We start from the raw sequence: 18,223 nt of genomic DNA on the forward strand, positions 1-18,223 counted from the left end.
TTAATTCTTTTCTACAAACTTTTAGCTATCTCAATACCAATGAGCCCTTAAGGTAAACCCAGAGTTATAGCACAATACGGACCATGTGGTGCACCTTTCCTGCGCTGGATCTTTCAAAGAACCATCCAATTAGTCCCATTCCCTGACTCTCACACAACCCTCCAGGTATGTCTCCTTGATTATTCATTCCAATTCCCTTTAAAAGTTGCAAAGTTGCTATTGAATCTGCTCCAACCATGATTTTGTGCCAATCTTTCTCGATTTTAACAAAAAGTCTCATGTTGCTCCTGGTTCCTTTATCGATTACATTAAATCTGTGCCTTCTCGCTTCTGACCCTTCCACCACTGGAAAGAATTGATCCTCATTTATTCGATCAAAATCTTTCATGGTATTGAATACCCCTATGGCATCTCCCTTTAACCTCCTTGGCTTTCATGACATGTTCAAGTTGTACATGTACATTGTTACTTTGGCCAAAGAATGAAAGCTGACACAAAGGCCGGACTTCTCCTGCCGTTCATGGTGGGATACTCTAGCCCAGCAGATTTCCTAGCGGCGTGGGGTGGTTTCATTGTGAAATCCCATTGACAGCAATGGGAACAGAGAATCCCGCTGTCAGCGAACAGCGCGCCGCCTCTTGCTGCCGAGGAACATGCTACTGGGGGACTGGCGAATCCAGTATAATACATATCTGCTTGAAAGTTTAGATTTAAATTTGGGTATAGCACACAATTTTGTGTTAATTGCTGATTATCATAAGATGAGATTGCTAGAGGTATTAAACCAGGCACCAGTAGGTTTAACCGGCATGCGCACACAATTCTAGCGGAGTAGCAAATGGGGGTCCCACCTACACCTCCAATAAAATTGTAGATTGTACTGGTTGATATCCGGAGCCAGGTTTCAGAGTGGCTCAGAGACTGTAATCCAAATTTGCGTCCCTGAATTAGATGCAGTGTCAAGAAAATTCCCCCACAGCAAACCTGGCTCAGCAGAAACTTCTCTGAATGGCTAGATTTTCCTTCCAGGAAGGGGTAGGTGCTAACTGAAGTTGGGCACGCCACTCCCAGAGGCAATGTGGAGGCAGCCACAGAGACTACCGAGTGCCCCATCAATGTTAACTGATGCCACCTCAGACACCCCCACCTCCGTGTCCCCATACACCCTCCAAATTATGTCCTTATACACACCCACAAAGCCCTTTAGAGCCCCTATGCCAACTTGTTACCATGTTACCCATGAACCCATGCCCTCCACCCACCACCTCTTGCCCTTATACCTCCATGCCAACTCATCCAGTAGTCACTAGTTGGAGACTTCAGGAGCCAAGCTGCGATGAAATTAAATAATGTTCCAAATTTCGATTGAAGACATTAAAAAGAATTCTCACTGATAAAAGCCCATTTGATACATTTAAATCTCCATAAGTATTTAATCCCTTATATAAACAAGTATTTGTATTCATTGCCCCACATCAAAGACACCTAATTCCTTTATAACCACTTGGAGCTGACAACTAAACTGTTAACTTAAAAAGCCCCGACTATGATGAAGATAGATTGGGGAAGCTGTAATGACGGCTATCAGACATATGTCAACAAACAGCATTTGAATTTGTAAGCACGTTTTTTTTCCTAATATATTTAGAGTACCCAATTGTTTTTTTTTCCAATTAAGGGGCAATTTAGTGTTGCCAATCCACCTAACCTGCACATCTTTGGGTTGTGAGGGCGAAACCCACACAGGCATGGGGAGAATGTGCAAACTCCACACAGACAGTGGCCCAGGGCTGGAATCAAACTTGGGACCTCAGCGCCATAGACAGCATTGCTAACCACAGTGCCACCGTGCCGCCGTCAATGTTCTCAACTCAGAGACACAGCAGGAGATTTAAATAGCATGACCGCTTGACAGCTCCACAGACCGTATTAACCTTTTACCCACATTCACATCTACACTTAACCATCCTAAAGGACTACCTGACCTCCCCAAAAGGATACCTGAACACTCCAAAGAACTCTGGTAGATTTAGACCTTTTCCTCAAATTCATTAATTCCACAGGTCATGTTTCTGAAACTTGAGCGCGAAATATCGTGTCAAAGTGAAGGTAGATGCACTTTTCAATATGCCGCTAGCTCTGTGAGTTCAGGATGTGTGAATAATGTCCCACCCCGTCTCCTTTTCATCCAGCAAAAATGGTGGATGCAGAATATGGGGCAGGACTTCAAGGTGTACGGCTCTGGCACTGTTTTGCTGAAGACGTGGAGACCTTCTGTCTTTGCAAAAAATGTTTCAGGCTGTCAGACATAGCATGAGAGGTCCTCTTGGAGGAGGCCCAGAGAAGGCGAGATGTCCTTTAATTGCAGCTAGGAAGGAGTTGACCCACCTGTCCTCTCCTGCAGCAGTTGCTGCCACCTCATGTCCACCTCCCATTTCTCCTGCAGACCAAACAAGATGCCAATGATCAAACACTCCCTTTATTTTTCTGAAGTCCTCAGAGAATTTCTGGAATACATCTTGTTAATGAGTGTTAATGAAGTCTTGACAACGGCCCGATTTCTCTGTCCATTCACGCCGGCGGGATTCTCCGGCCCTGCTGCAGTGAATGGAATTTTGGCTGAGCGCTGGCAGTGGCAGCGGGGCGAACTCGGATCGGAGAATCCAAGCCAATGTGTCTCAGCAAGTCTCCTGACATGTTTCAAAAGCCCCCTTCTGATATCCAGTAGCAAATGAACAGGAAAACATCACACCTACATTTAGGTAGCACTCAAACTCCTTTGCATCAACTAAAGTGCACCCAATCAGCTGGACGATGTTAGAATAGGGTGTTAGGTCAAGTGCTAGTCACCAAAACTCAGTATAGCCTCCTCAATGTATGCTTGCAGGCAATTTAACTGGTAGTAAGCTGTTAACAATCCTCCAGTTGGTTGTTCCTAGCTCATCCTACAACTCTTTTACCAGGATAAACTCTCATGTTAAATGGGGGCTCAACCATATTTTCAGCTCAAAACTCTACCTTGATCACTATGCATGCTCTTTAGCACATCTGAGGAAAATTGCTCCCAGGGAATACAGTTATCATAAGATTAACTGTTTTATTTCACTCTCATAACACGGAAATTCAAATGAATAATAATAAGATAGTATATCTTCCTGGATTGATGCCAAAATGTACCAAATCACCTGAATATATGCATATCAGAAAATTGGCCAGCTTCAAGTTCACCCCTATAAAGGACCCAGCCTGATTTTCTGACATGAAGCCTTAGGAAAATTTCCCTTGAAGTATCTCAGGTAAAATTTCAGGTCAATCCTGCTGGCTAGTGGAAAAAGCTATAGATGGAAGTATGCCCCATACAAATGTAAGACCATAAGAGGTAGGTGCAGAAGTAGGCAAAGGGGCAGCATGGTAGCACAGTGGGTAGAACTATTTTTTCACAGCTCCAGGGTTCCAGGTTCAATTCCCGGCTTGGGTTACTGTCTATGTGGTGTCTGCATGTTCTCCCTGTTGCCGCATGGGTTTCCTCCGGGTGCTCTGGTTTCCTCCCACAAGTCCTGAAAGACATGCTGTTAGGTAATTTGGACATTCTGAATTCTCCCTTTGTGTACCTGAACAGGCGCCGGAATGTGGCGACTCGGGGATTTTCACGGTAACTCCATTTGCAGTGTTAATTTAAGCCTACTTGTGACAATAAAGACTATTATTATTATTACTGCTGGGCGAGTCAATGTGATCATGGCTGAACTGATTAAATCCTCAACTCCACTTTCCTGCCTTATCCCATAACACTTGATTCCCAGCCACATGGAGCTAGGCTGGCAGTTTGCTGGACCTTTGACAAACAATAGTGTCGCTTTGTCCATTTCTACTGGCTTAGCATCTCCTGTCATTTGGAACAATATAAATCAAAGAACACAACCCACTTAAACTTAGAGCAGCTAAAATTAAGGTCACACAGTCTCCCATTCTTCACTTGTCTGCTGCATTTGGCATTGGGGCTGAAAACACTTGACTTTATAGTTTTCTTTAATATGGATTACACGTGGGTAAATGTTTTGTTCAAAAAAGCATTAGTTCCTCTTATTGTTTGAGTCAAATTTAATGTCCCACAACCAGAATTGTTCATGATTTTACTCGTAATCCAAGGACTTGGGCTAATAATGCAGAGAACGTGAGTACAGATGGCAGTTTGAGAATTCAGCTTTTACTGAAATAAAAGTGGGTATTGGTAAAAGTGACCATGAAGTTATTGTATACCCATTCACAGAAGGACACACACACACATAGTCATTCTTAATAGAAAGAATGATGTATATGGGTCAGAAGGTTGTAAGAGAACACTAAAATTATATGAGTAAAATCAATTGAATATGTTTATCTTGAATGTCTAACTTATTGGCTGCAATTCATTTCAACGTATGATTCACCATTTAGATTGGTGTCAGGTTAAAACTGTATTTAAGTAAAGTTGTAATGAATCAGGTCTAGCAGGAGCTAGGAACGCAGGTCAATGAGTAGATTATTCAGTCCCTCGAGCCTGTTCTGTCATTCAATGAGATGATGAAATTTTGTTAGCTTCAATTATCGGCTATGGTTCCATATCCTTTAATATCTTTTGAATAACAAAAAATCTATCAATCCCCGTTTTTAAATTTCCATTTGAATTTGCCTCAGTGACCTTTCAGGGGAAAGAGTTCCAGAGTCAAGTTAATAAGGGGGAATTCAGCCTCAGCTTTACATAATCTGAAATAAACTCACTCAGAAGGCTTTAGTTGCTGGGTAAATTGGGATTTTCAAGGCCAAGATGAGTAGAATTGTATTGGGTAAGTGTGTCAAGGGATATGGGGCAAAAGAGGAGAACCAGAGCCATGATCAAATAGCAGATTGGGTTGGAGGAGCAGGAGGAGCTGGAATATCTTTAAAAGGTTTGATCCCCTGATCTAAGGAGAGATATAGTGGCATTGGAGGCAGCCCAGAGAAGGTTCACTAGGTTAATCCTGGGTATGGAGGGCATTTCTTATGAGGAGAACTTGAGTATGTTGGCCTGTACTCATTGGAGTTTAGAAGAATGAGATGAAACCATATTGAGACATATAAGATTCTCAGGGGGCCTGATGAGGTAATTGCTGAGAAATTGTTTCCCCTTGTGGGAGAGTCGAGGACTAGAGTAAGGAATTAAGATGGAGATGACGAGAAATTTCTTCTCTCAGAGGGTAATGAATCTGTGGAATTCTTTACCCCAGAGGATTGTAGAGGCTGAGTCGTTAAGTATGTATAAGGTTGAGATAGATAGATTTTTAATCAGTAAGGAAATCACGGGCTATGGAGATAAGAGGAGAAAATGGAGTTGAGAATTATCCTATCGAATCAATCATGGCCTCATTGAATGGTAGAGCAGACTCAATGGGCTGAATGGCTTACTTCTGCTCTTTTGTCTTATGTCCTTATGGGCTGCATTGCCTACTCCTGTTCCAACTGAAAGCAACTGTATCCTTTTCATTGGCAGATCCTTGTCAATAAATGTTAAGAATTGTGAGATAGATTTTCAAGAACGTTCTTTGCATAAATCTACAGATACAAAACCGAGGTCTGGATTCTCCTAAAATGGGGCTATATCCCCTCGCAGGCATAAAAACGCAGGCGTTGCACTCCCCAGTTTCTTGTAAAAAAATAAATGGCGATTCATTTACATTATGGGGGTGAGCAGGGACCCGGGGAGCTTCGTGCAGCTATGGCTGCGGATACGGGCCCCCGCACCTCCGGTTCCGAGTCCACACAAGCACACTGCGGCGACCTCCAGCAGCCGCGCTGAGTGCCATGGTAGACTCGGACTGCGGACCTAACATCAACAATAAAGGCCACGCCGATCCGACGTGCGCACAAGGATCCTTCCGGCCTGATTGCTGCCTCAACCGCATTGGAGTTTAGAAGAATGAGATGAAACCTTATTGAGACATATAGGATTCTCAGGGGGCCTGATGGGATAATTGCTGAGAGATTTTTTTCCCCTTGCTCCATCCCCTCGCTCCCCACCGGGAGTCCCGACTCGCCATACATATTAGTTCCATGTCGCCGGGAACTCGGCCGGTCGGGAGCGGAGTATCGCTGGGCAGGGCCCTGTCAATGACCCCCCAGCCGCAAAAAGTTGCAAAAAGCAAATCGGCAAATTGTTGTAAATATATTAAAAGAAAGATATGCATGAAGTGCCAGTCCTTGTGCAGGTAGTCTTGCCTCTTATCCACTGGTTATGTACTCAAGTCCCCTGACATATGCTTGAACGCATAATTCAGACTGATCATTAGCTCAGAACCAAGGAAGTCCTTCTTTTTAGCAATTACGGGCTGTGGGGTTAAGGCAGGCAAATGGTGTTGAGGATTATCATCTCAGATCAGTCATGATCTCACTGAATTGCGGAGAAGACTCAATGGGCCGAATGGCCTACTTCTGTTCCTTTGCCTTAGGGTCTAATGGGCTGAATTGCCTCCTCCTTTTCTGACTGTAAGCAACTTTTTCCTTTTTTCAAATGAGGCATTAAACTGAGGCCTCATCTGCCACCTCAGATAATCCCACTGCACTGTTTGAAGAGACGTAGGCATGTTCTACTGACATCCTGGCCCAGATTTATCCTTCAGTTTACATTATTGAAAAAGCCTGGCCATTTATTGGTTTTTGGGACATTGCTGCGCACAAATTGGCTGCTGCATTTCCTACATTAGAACAATGACCGCACTCAAAAAGCACTTTATTATCACTTTGGAACTGAGGTTATGATTAATAAGATGTAATGATCAGTTTCATTCCTTCTTCCCTTCCTGCCTCCCACTCAAGAAACTAAGTAGTAAAGAAAATTGTGGCCCATTTGAAAGTAGATATGGCAAGAATAATGTGAACAATAAAGGACATGTGACTTGTTAAATGAATGCTCTGTGCCTATTGTCCCAGTAGAGGAAGAGGACCTCATTCCTCTAAAAAAATTAAATCAAGGGGAGGATCTTGGCGGAATTAATGCAAATAACAAGGTAATATAGAAAATTATGAGGACCTAAGGTGGGATAAGAAGTTACCATACCTCTCTACATTCAGAAGTCTTACCAGGTTAAAGTCACACCAGGTTAAAGTCCAACAGGTTTGTTTTGAATCACTAGCTTTTGGAGCGCTGCTCCTTCATCAGGTGAGTGAAGAGGTGGAACACAACCTAGTGTTGTAAGACTTCTTACTGTGCCCACCCCAGTCTAACACCGGCATCTCCACATCATCTCTACATTCAGGAACAGCAATTTTGAGTTGAAAAATTCAAATGCCATTTCATTATTTAAGGATTATTTTCCAGAGACCCTTGTGCTGTGGATAAATGGGAGTCGGTGGATGGACTCTGCTTATGGGTGCAATTTAGTTCCTGGAATCTATCATTAAAAACAGAGTGATTGAGCATTTAGTCATGTATGAGGAGACCAAAAATGTAACCATGGATTTGAATAAACTGGTTGAATTTTTCAGAAGGTTGCTTGATGGGAGACAAAGGATTATCTGTGGATGTTGCCAATATAGACTTCTAGAAGGTTCCAAATATGAGATCATTAGGAAAATTGAAAACACATCGGAGGTAATTTTGTGTCATGGGTTGGCAATTGACTGGGAGGTGAGGAACAGAGAATAGGATAAAGGGAACAGTGTTTGATTATTGGGGTGTGTTCTTTGTGGATCTGCTTTCCATCATGTACATCCACGCCGTGGATGAAATATTTGCGGATGACACGAAGTTAGGAGGCACAGTGCATTTCGTAGATGGGGCAAGAAATTCTCAAGGAACAAAGACAGACTAAATGAATAGGTGAAACTGGAAGATGAAGTTCAACATCGGGACATGTGAATTTATCCACTTTGGATCCAAGAAAGACAGCTAAGAATATTTCTTCATAGTGAGAGACAACAGAAGAAAAAGTAAATTTAGGTATACAAGCACACAAAACATTACAAGCAGGTAGAAAATGCAATCAAAGATGCCAAAGAAATGTTAACCATTATTTCCAAGGAAGTCAGAATGCAAAAGTGACAAAATGATGCTGCAGTTATACAGAACATTGGTCAGAACTGAAGTCAAAGCAAATTATCATCAATCCCAAAGGACAGCCTAAGAAGGAGATAAAGTTTATTGTGGGAGCTTGATGTTTGCAAATTGAAGCTGTATTTTCTTGAGCACAATATTGGCAATACTTCAAAAAATAATTCATTGGCTACAAAGTGCTTTGGGATATCCTTTGGCCATGGAAAGCACCTGCTATTCAAATCCACGCCAATGGATCTTCTCTATACTCAACACTTTTTTTATTTATCTGATGTACAGAACACAATTTTAAAATGTGAGATGACTAGGAAATTGGAATTTTTGTTAACTGTGAGGAGGGTAACGATAAACCTCAAGTGGATGTAGACCAGATGGTGGAATGGATGAGTAAGTGGCAGATTAAATTTAATGCAGAGAGGTATGAAGCAATTCATTTTTGCAGGGAGAATGAGGAGAGGCCAGTGGTGGGATTCTCTGACCCCCCCCGCCGGGTCGGAGAATCGCCGGGGATCGGCGTGAATCCCGCCCCTGCCGGCTTCCGAATTCTCCGGCGCCGGGGATTTGGCAGGGGTGGGAATTGCGTCGCGCTGGTTGGCGGATTCTCCGGCCCGCAATGGGCCAAGTGACTGCCCATTTTCAGCCAGTCCCATCAGCGTATATTACACCAGGTATTTGCCGGCGGGACCCGGCTGCACGGGCAGCCTCCTGGGTCCTCGGGGGGAAGGGGAGGGGGGGGGGGGGGGGGGGGGGGGGGGGGGGGGTTGGCGTGGGGAACTGGCCCCAGGATGTGCTCCCATGGTGGCCTGGCCCGCAATCGGGGCCCACCGATCCACAGGTGGCCTGTGCCATGGGGGCACTCTATTCTTCCCCGTCGGCCGCTGTGGTCCTCCGTGATGGTCGACGCGGAGATGAACCTCCCCTGCGCATGTGCTGAGATGATGCCAGCACACGCTGGCGCTCCAGTGCATGCGCCAACTCGTGCCGGCCGGCGGAGGCCCTTCAGCGCTGGTTGGCATGGCGCTAAGCCCCTTCCCCACTGGCCGGCGCAGTGCAAACTACTCCGGCGCCAGCCTATCCCCTGAAGGTGTGGATGATTCTGCACCTTTGGGGCGGCCTGACACTGGAGTGGTTCACACCACTCCTTCATGCCGGAGTTGCCTGCCCCGCCGATTCCCGCCCAATATGAATGAAAAGTTACAATTCTAAAGGGAGTGAAGGAGCAGAGGGGCCTGGGGTTATACATGCATGAATCATTGATTGATAGGTTGAGAAAGCAATTAATGAAGCATATGGGATCCTCAGCTTTATAAATTGGGGCATGCTAAAACACTGGTGGGCCTCAGAAAGGATTATTGCCTCCAATTCAGTACACCAAACCTCATGAACAATGCAAAGAAATAAGAGGCTGCAGCAAAGATTCACAAGGATGATTACAGGAAAGAGGAACTTAATTTCCTCTGGGTAGATTGGAGGGGCTTGATCAATTCCCCTTGAAGAAAGGTTTAAGCGGAGATTTGCTAGAAATAGACAAAACCATGAGGGGTCTGGATGGAGTTGACAGGCAGAAAATATTCCCAATGGTGGAAGGATTGAGAACCAGAGAACACCAATTTAGGGTGTTGGCAAACAAAACAATAAGGAACGTAAGGAAAAATATTTTTCATAATGAGTGGTTAGGATCAGGAATGGACTGTCTGAGAGTGTGGTGGAGACAGATTCAATCCAGGAATTCTAAAGAGAATTGGATAATTATCTGAAGACAAAAGATTCGAAGGGCTACAGCAGAAAGGCAGGGTAGATATATCAGGCGAGAGCTGGCTCACTTGCAGAGAGCTGCTCAGACACAATGAGCTGAATGGCTTCCTTCTGTGCTGGCACCATTCGATGATGTTATAAAATCTGAATTTTATGTCGAATTGTCCAAAAAAAGAAATTGGCTCAAAACTCTCCACAAAGTTTGATGTGTCCCTTTAAGTGGAACCTGGGTTGGAGTAATTAATGAGAGCAGATGGCACCATAGAAATGATGCGAGGCAATGTGGAGGAGTGGAATGCCACATTAATTTCACCTGCTTGACTTTGATCTTGATTTCAGCCAGTTTTTTGTGATTTGGTGAGGAGATTCGAGTATGAATAAAATGACCAGCAGCTCACTCAGACACCAGCAGCTCACTCAGACACCAGCAGCTCACTCAGACACCAGCAGCTCACTCAGACACCAGCAGCTCACTCAGACACCAGCAGCTCACTCTGACACCAGCAGCTCACTCTGACACCAGCAGCTCACTCAGACACCAGCAGCTCACTCAGACACCAGCAGCTCACTCAGACACCAGCAGCTCACTCAGACACCAGCAGCTCACTCAGACACCAGCAGCTCACTCAGACACCAGCAGCTCACTCAGACACCAGCAGCTCACTCTGACACCAGCAGCTCACTCTGACACCAGCAGCTCACTCAGACACCAGCAGCTCACTCAGACACCAGCAGCTCACTCAGACACCAGCAGAGACCCTGATTATCTGTCTTGCTGTCCATAGATACTGTTGACTTAGTTAAGTTCAAGAAAAGAATGAAGCAAGTGTGATTTTCCAATGCCCAGGGAAAAGTGATGTAAGCTGACAGGCAGGATTCTTCGTTGCCCGACGCCGATATTGTAATCAGCGATCAGGCGGAGAATCGACTCCAGCGCCCAAATTGCAGCCGGCACTGGTTTGACTGGTCAGCCATGCTCCGCCTGCTTGGAAATGATGTCATAGCATTGCGCAGTGTTGGCACGTTATCGGCCAGCCCTTCCACGATTCTCCGCCCCTAATGGGCCGATTCCTGACGGCGAGGGATACCTGTGGTCTCAGCGGTCGGGAACCCGGCTTGGCGGCTGAAGACTATGTCCAGTGGCGCCATATTTAGCTGGGACCATGCCACTGGCTGGGGGGGGGGGGCTCTGCGAGGGCTGCGGAGACTGGTGGAGGGTGGGCAGCGGGTGGCTTGTGGGGTTGCGGATGGTGGCTCGGGACCGCTCATGGCCGACGCCATGTCGTATGGCGACCAGGGACCCGGCTATTCTCCGGCTGTTTTCAGAGCGGGAGCCAGGACTTTCACCCGGCGCCACTGCTGGCCCCTCACCGGTCCCGGAATCGGTGAGGGCTTCACGTAGAATTTTGGGTCGTAAAACACCACACATACTCCGTTGGCGTCAACACTTAGTCGCTGAAACGGAGAATCCAATCGAAAGACTTTTGAGGATGCCACAGATAGAATGGAAAATAAAACTTCAGCACTCACGTTTAAATAGACTTTTAGCAGTCTATTGGCAAGGTTTAAGATGATCCACTTCCCAGTTAAAGTCATTGTCATAAGATTTCATGATTAAAAAATGGGGTAAGCCAAGAACTCACTAAAATGTTGTAAAAAACCCTCCTCTGATTACTCAGCAGGTTTACCCAATGAATAGCTGAGTCATGGATAAAGCAAGAGGACACTTAGTAGAGCATGCACTTTGCCACGTTGTGATCATACAATGTTATTACAATTAGACAGCCCCTCCTTGAGGCTTTTCCACTTTGTGATGACACATCTGATTACACATTGGAGATGGTTGATAGCTTTAAGTTCCTGGGGGGTCACCATCACCAACAGTCTGTCCTGGTCCACTCACGTTGATGAAACAATTAAGAAAGCCTAACAACGTCTTTACTTCCTACAGAAGCTAAAGAAATTTGGCATGTCTGCATCGACTCTCATAATCTTCTACAAATGCTTCATAGAAAGCATCCTATCCGGTTGCATCAAGCTTGGTATGGTAACTGCTCAGCCCATAATGGCAAGAAACCGTTGTGTGGTGAATTCAGCCTAACTCATTACACAAGCTTGTCACCCTACCATTGATTCTCTCTACACTTCCCGCTACCTCAGGAAGGCAGACAGCATTATCAGAGACCCCTTACACCTAGGCTTTGCCTTTCCCAGACCCTGCCATCAGGCAGAAGATACAGAAGTCTGAAGACCCGCACATCCAGACATAGGAACAGCTTCTTCCCCACAGTTACCAGACTTCTCAAAGACTCTCCCTCGGACTGATCTGTTCCCTATAAGACACGCTCTATGTTGCTCTTTCTTATGTTGTATTTGCTTTATTATTTTGCCCTTGTTCCGCACTGTAACTTATTATTTATTTGTCGATGTACTGTGTACTTTTTCGCCTTCACTGTAACTACCTGCTTTTTTTGTCTACTGTGTATATACTGTGTACATTTCTTTGGACCCAGAAAAGTACTTTTCACTGTACTTCAGTACATGTGCCAATAAATTAATTAAATCAAATCCAAATCAAATCAACAAGCTTTATTAAGAGCTTCCAATTCAATGAGGAGGATTTAGGCCAATCTACATCCAACAACCTGCTCTGAAAACTCTAATCAAATTTTGCCAACTGTAATAAATTCCAGCAGGTGAGACAATTCACAACATTTTAAAACATTAAAAAAGGTCAATTCATTCGACCTCCTAATGTTAATGGATTCTTTAAAAGGTGCCAACGTCCACACCTTCACTAAAAATGAATCAGTTCTCCTATCTGTGTAGCAAGTTCACTGAAATCTATCGATTAGATTTTGAGAGATGGTTTACAGACTAACAGATTAACAAACAGGGATGAAAACATTACCTCTGCCCATTCTCAGCGGTGGGAGTAATGAATGTTCCAGGAATGCTCCCTGACTGATCTCAGCAAGCTGGTGGCAGATTATAAATAGATATTGCTACTGTGAAGTTGGCAGGGGTCATTGGCTGAGGTTCAAAGTTTCTATCCAGTGACCTGTGCATGAAGTGCCTGTGAGTGGATCATGAGTGGTTCATGAGAAAAAGGTTGGATTTGGCCATGTTGTTACTTATGGCTTAATAGTCTATGAACACAAACTTTCTGGGAGAAAAGACTGGGGACTTTTCCCATTGAAACCATATCTGAGGGATGATTCGGTGGCTTTTGACGGTGAGAATTATTGACAGGAGAAGTATTATGTGGAGTCCAAGGGTCACACTTGAAGTCATTTTGCTTTAATCAACATAAAATAACAAAACTAATCTCCAATTCTCCAATTATGACACCCTGGGCTAGTGCACGGTCAATTCCAGCCCCACTTGACCCAAGTCGCAACGTGGTTAAAATTAACTTTAATTTTTAAATACCAGAGGTACTTAGCTGCCCAATAACTACAGTCTTCAGGTTTTAACTTTTATTAACAGTAGCTATAATTAAATAGGCAACTAATGCAACAAGCTAACTACTATCTAATCTCTAACACCTCCCCTTCTCCCCTTTTGAAATCACCCCACCTTGATAATAGGTGGTATCAGCCTTCAGACAGCAGGCAGCAGAACAGAGAGAGCTGCTTCCACCTTGAGGGTCCAGTGGCTTCTCCTGGGTTCTCGCCAAGAAACTCCACCTGGCAGGGCCCAATTGCTGTCTGTTGTCAGGCAGGATACTGTCCCCTGGATAATACATTGACCACCAGCCAACCAATCAAAGCAATCTCTCCAATCTCTTGGGTGCGATAAAGTCTGGGCTCTACTGCCCAAAATATAAACATTTATAACACTGTAGTTTTTCGAAATGTTTGAGTTCCTTACTTCCTCTGCTCGACTTCAAGGTATATCTCAATTAATGATCCATGGAGCAAAAACGATAAAGGCAAAATAAAAGAAATAGGAACTAAGGGGATCAACAGGAAGGGCGCTTGCAATTCGGAGCATTTATTTTGCATCAAGCCAAGCGATAAACCTGTTATAGCCACTTGTTCATCTATTCTGCTCCATTATTTCATGGGAGGAATTTATTTACCTGTCAGCTGTTCACTAGACAGCATTCAGTGTGATATTAAAACCGAAAATGGATTTGGCACATTAGCTTTCTCCTTCAAATGATAACTAACCTTCTGGACAGTCTTTGTACTTTCTGTTCTTTATTTCAAATGTTCAGCATTCATCGATGTCCCCATTTTGTTTTATCAGGGCTGTACAATGTTGTAAGTGAATGATGAGTAGGCCCTGATTAGAACACAAGCTCCGTGCACAAATATTGCACTTTACATTTGCTATATTGGTCAGGTGATTGCAATTACCTCTGATTAAATAGTGCACATTGAGTTTGGTAGGATATAACAATATGTAAACTATATATTATAGATATAAATGTTACTTCAATTTACATCTGTAGGCACTATTGTCAGGGTTTTATCACACTTTTTTGTGCCAACTACTTCAATAAATTTCCATGTTTGGATTGAATATGAACTTTGCCTGTATAAACTTGTTACCGTTGATACTGCTTTTCACAAATTACTCCAAACATTTTCTGATATGTTTTTGGTTTGATATTTTCTTCTCAGTAATTAAAATGTCAATGTCCAATAAAAGGTGGTGAGTCAGAGTCAGGGAGTGGAATTATAGCTTGGCAGTGAGGGTCTCCCCTGCTAACCGGAGAACTTGCAAGAATGCTGCCTCTTCTTTCGAGGGCCCACCAGATCGTATGTCAATCAGGAAGATCTGGGGCTACCAGTGGACTTCCTCCCGAATCAAACCCCAGAATCAGAAGTCCTGCTTGCAGAGCACTTCTGGACACTCAGAGGCTGACAGCTCTTATGATTAATAGCGACATGGAAGAGGCTGTGGCTGATGTTGGCGACACCACCTCTTGGAGTGTAAGTTCTCAGGAGAAAGGCAGGTTATTAGTGGAGGGTCGTTGTCAGGATGATGGTTACGGGGAGAAGGGGGAATATGGGGCAGCCACCTCTCTGCTCTATGTCCATACCCTTGATCATGCAGTTGTGATTACTACTTGTGATTAAAAAGTTCTTCCTCACATCTCTGCATCTCTTGTATGTCTCCTGGTCCTTGGGCCATCAGCTAATGGATTTTCTCTGTTCACCTTATGCAAATCTGGTGTAATCATGTATACCAAATCTCAACTGAATCTCATTTGTTCCAACAAGAACCACCAATTCTCCAATTCTATCTAAAATCTCCCATTTCTGGAACCATTCTGGTAAATCTCCTTGGCAGCCTCTCAACAACCTTGGCATCCTGCTTAAAGTGTGTGACCCAGACCTCAATGCTCTAGTTGAGGCCTGCCCAGAGCTTTATAATGGTTCAGCATAATTTCCCTGCTTTTATACTTGATACCTCTACTTATGAAGCCCAAGATCTAACATGCTTTGCCAATCACCCTCTCCAACACATCCTGCCACTTTCACAGATCAATGCACATGCACCCAACTGTCCCTAAACACTATTCAGAACTCAGTCATTAAGTCGAAATTGCCTTTCGTGATGTCTTCTGCGTAAATGTCTCACCTCACACTTCTCTGCATTGAAGCACAAAGAGACTCAGGGCGAAATTCTCCGCCCCCCACAACGGGTGGGAGAATAGCGGGAGGGCCTTCCCGACATTTTTGCCGCCCTCCCGCTATTCTCCCCCCCCCCCCCGCCGAAGTCCCGACCCGAATCGCTGCCGCCGTTTTTTTACGGCCGGCAGCGATTCTCAGCTGTTAGATGGGCCGAAGTCCCAGCCCTTTACGCCGTTTTTCCGAACGGCAAACACACCTGGTCTTGCCGTTCGTAAAAACGGCGTGACTAACTTGCTGTTAATAACCATGGCACCGATTGGCACGGCCGTACCACGGCCGTGCCAAGGGTGCCATGGGCCCGCGATCGGTGCCCACCGATCGCGGGCAACGGGCCCGATGCCCGCGCACTACTTGTCCTTCCGCCGCCCCGCAGTATCCATTCGCGGGGCGGCTGAGGGGCAACCCGGCCCGCGCATGCGCGGGTTTCGCGCAAAAACGCGATGACGTCACCCGCGCATGCGCGGGTTGGAGTCTTCAAAACTGCGCATGCGCGGCTGACGTCATATGACGCGTCAGCCGGCACTAACTCCGGCAAGCGGGCTTAACGATTTTCGTTAAGCCCGTCTTGCCGGAGCCTACGGCGTCGGGCTGCTAGCCCCGACCGGGGACCAGAATCGGTCCCCGGTCGGGAAGGGGCGCGCTGCCGTAAAACCCGCCCGGGTTTTACGGCAGCTTTACGATTTCTCCCGTTTTGGGAGAATCGCGCCCTCAGAATTCCTAGTTCACGATTCTGTTAAGGTTAACGTGCAGGTTCAGTCAGCAGTTAGAAAGGCAGATGCAATGTTAGCATTCATGCAGAGAGCAATATTAGCATTCATGCTCTGGTCAGACCCCATTTGGAGTATTGGGAGCAGTTTTGGGCCCTGTATCTAAAGAAGAATGGGCTGGATTCTCCGACCCCCCCCCCACTGGGTTGGAGAATCGCCGGGGGGCGGTGTGAATCCCGCCCCCACCGTCTCCCAAAGTCTCCGGCACCAGAGATTTGCCGGAGGCGGGAATCGCGGCGCCACCCCCCCCCCCCCCCCCCCCCCCCACGGCGATTCTCCGGCCCGCGATGGACCGAAGTCCCGCTGCTGTCATGCCGGTCCCACCGGCGGCAATCAAACCACCTACCTTACCGGCGGGACCAGGTGGCGCGAGCGGGCTCTGGGGTCCTGGGGTGGGCGTGGGGCGATGTGGCCCCGGGGGATGCCCTCACGGTGGCCTGGCCAGCGATCAGGGCCCACCGTGGCCTACTCTTTTCCTTCCGCATTGGCCATAGTTTTCACGATGGCGGACGTGGAAGTGACCCCCTCCCCGGCGCATGCACAGTGATGACGTCAGCTGCCGCTGACACTCCGGCGCGTACGCGGACTTCCGCCGGCCGGCAAAGTCCCTTCGGCCCCGGTTAGCATGGCGCCAAAGGCCTTTCCCGCCAGCCGGCGGGGCGCCAACCACTCTGGCGCGGGCCTAGCCCCTCAAGGTTAGGGGTTGGCCCCCTGGGGCAGCCCAACGCCGGAGTGGTTCATGGCACTCCATCCCACCTGGACCCCCCGCCCCGCCGGGTAGGGGAGAATCCCGGCCAATGTGCTGGCCTCGGAAAGGGTCCAGAGGAGATTCACAGCAATGATCCTGGGAATGAAGCGCTTGCCATATGAGGAATAGTTGAAGACTCTGGGTCTGTGCTCATTGGAATGTAGAAGGATAAGGGGGAATCTTATTGAAACTTACAGGATACTGAGAGGCCTGGATCGAGTGGACGTGGAAAGGATGTTTCCACTTGGCAGAAAAACTTGGACCCGAGGGAACAGCCTCAGACTGAAGGGACAATCCTTTAAAACCGAGATGAGGAGGAATTTCTTCAGCCACAGGATGGTGAATCTGTTGAACTCTTTGCTGCAGAAGGCTGTGGAGGCCAAATCACAGAGTATTTTTAAGACAGAGGTAGATAGGTTCTTAATTCATAAAGGTATCAGGGGTTATGGGGAGAAGGCAGGAGAATGGGGATGAGAAACATAATAGCCATGATTGAATGGCGGAGCAGACATGATGGGCTGACTGTACTAATTCTGCTCCTGTGACTTATGGTCTCATGGTCTAATTCCATCTGCCACTTAATGGCCCATTCTGCTAGCCTAGCCTGAAACACATATTTCATAATAATGTCATAGAACTCTTCCACTAAATTGTTTTAATTGCATTTTTTAAAAAGTAATTTAAACTTTCATTTGAAGGCCTTATCCTCCCCAAAAGCCTGGGCTTGGAGTAAATATTTTTAACCGATCTGCGACCGTAAGTTAAATGTGTTCTATGTATGATGCACACCTGTAGTGTATCTGTTTTCTTGGAATTAATCAGCACCATTCACTCAGCTGCACTGCAGTAATAATTCCATTTTAGCTTCTTACGCTTCCTGCTCAGTTACTATGCCTCAAATAATTTTGTTAAACGCACTGTCAAAAGATTAATTGTGGTAGAATTTATATTGAGTGTTTTTTAAACAGGCTGCATCTGTGAAAGAATGTGAGAATAAAATGACCAATTATATGCCTGTCATATTGTTTTTTTAATGCTGTAAACTTGAAAAACCGTGAGGAAGGAAAAGAGAATGGGATTGAGAGAGAAAATTACTACATGTGATTTTCATTCTCTAAGTGCTGAACTCCTGGAGATTAACTAGCAGTATATGAAAAAAATATTTCATCTGTGCACTTTCTGTCAACTTCTTATTAAATTATAATTTCTTATATCCACATTTTATTGGAAACTGCCT

The 18,223-nt window shown here is 45.7% G+C and overlaps 1 protein-coding gene across 1 annotated transcript in view; it reads left to right on the forward strand.

The window, feature by feature from the left end:
* The window catches only part of LOC119967641 (CUB and sushi domain-containing protein 1-like), a 2,889,858-nt gene that overhangs the window by 133,308 nt on the left and 2,738,327 nt on the right, over window positions 1–18,223 (forward strand). The window lies entirely within an intron of this gene.

Source organism: Scyliorhinus canicula, chromosome 6 (genome assembly GCF_902713615.1).
Source record: "Scyliorhinus canicula chromosome 6, sScyCan1.1, whole genome shotgun sequence".
In the NCBI taxonomy this organism is placed as follows: domain Eukaryota; kingdom Metazoa; phylum Chordata; class Chondrichthyes; order Carcharhiniformes; family Scyliorhinidae; genus Scyliorhinus; species Scyliorhinus canicula.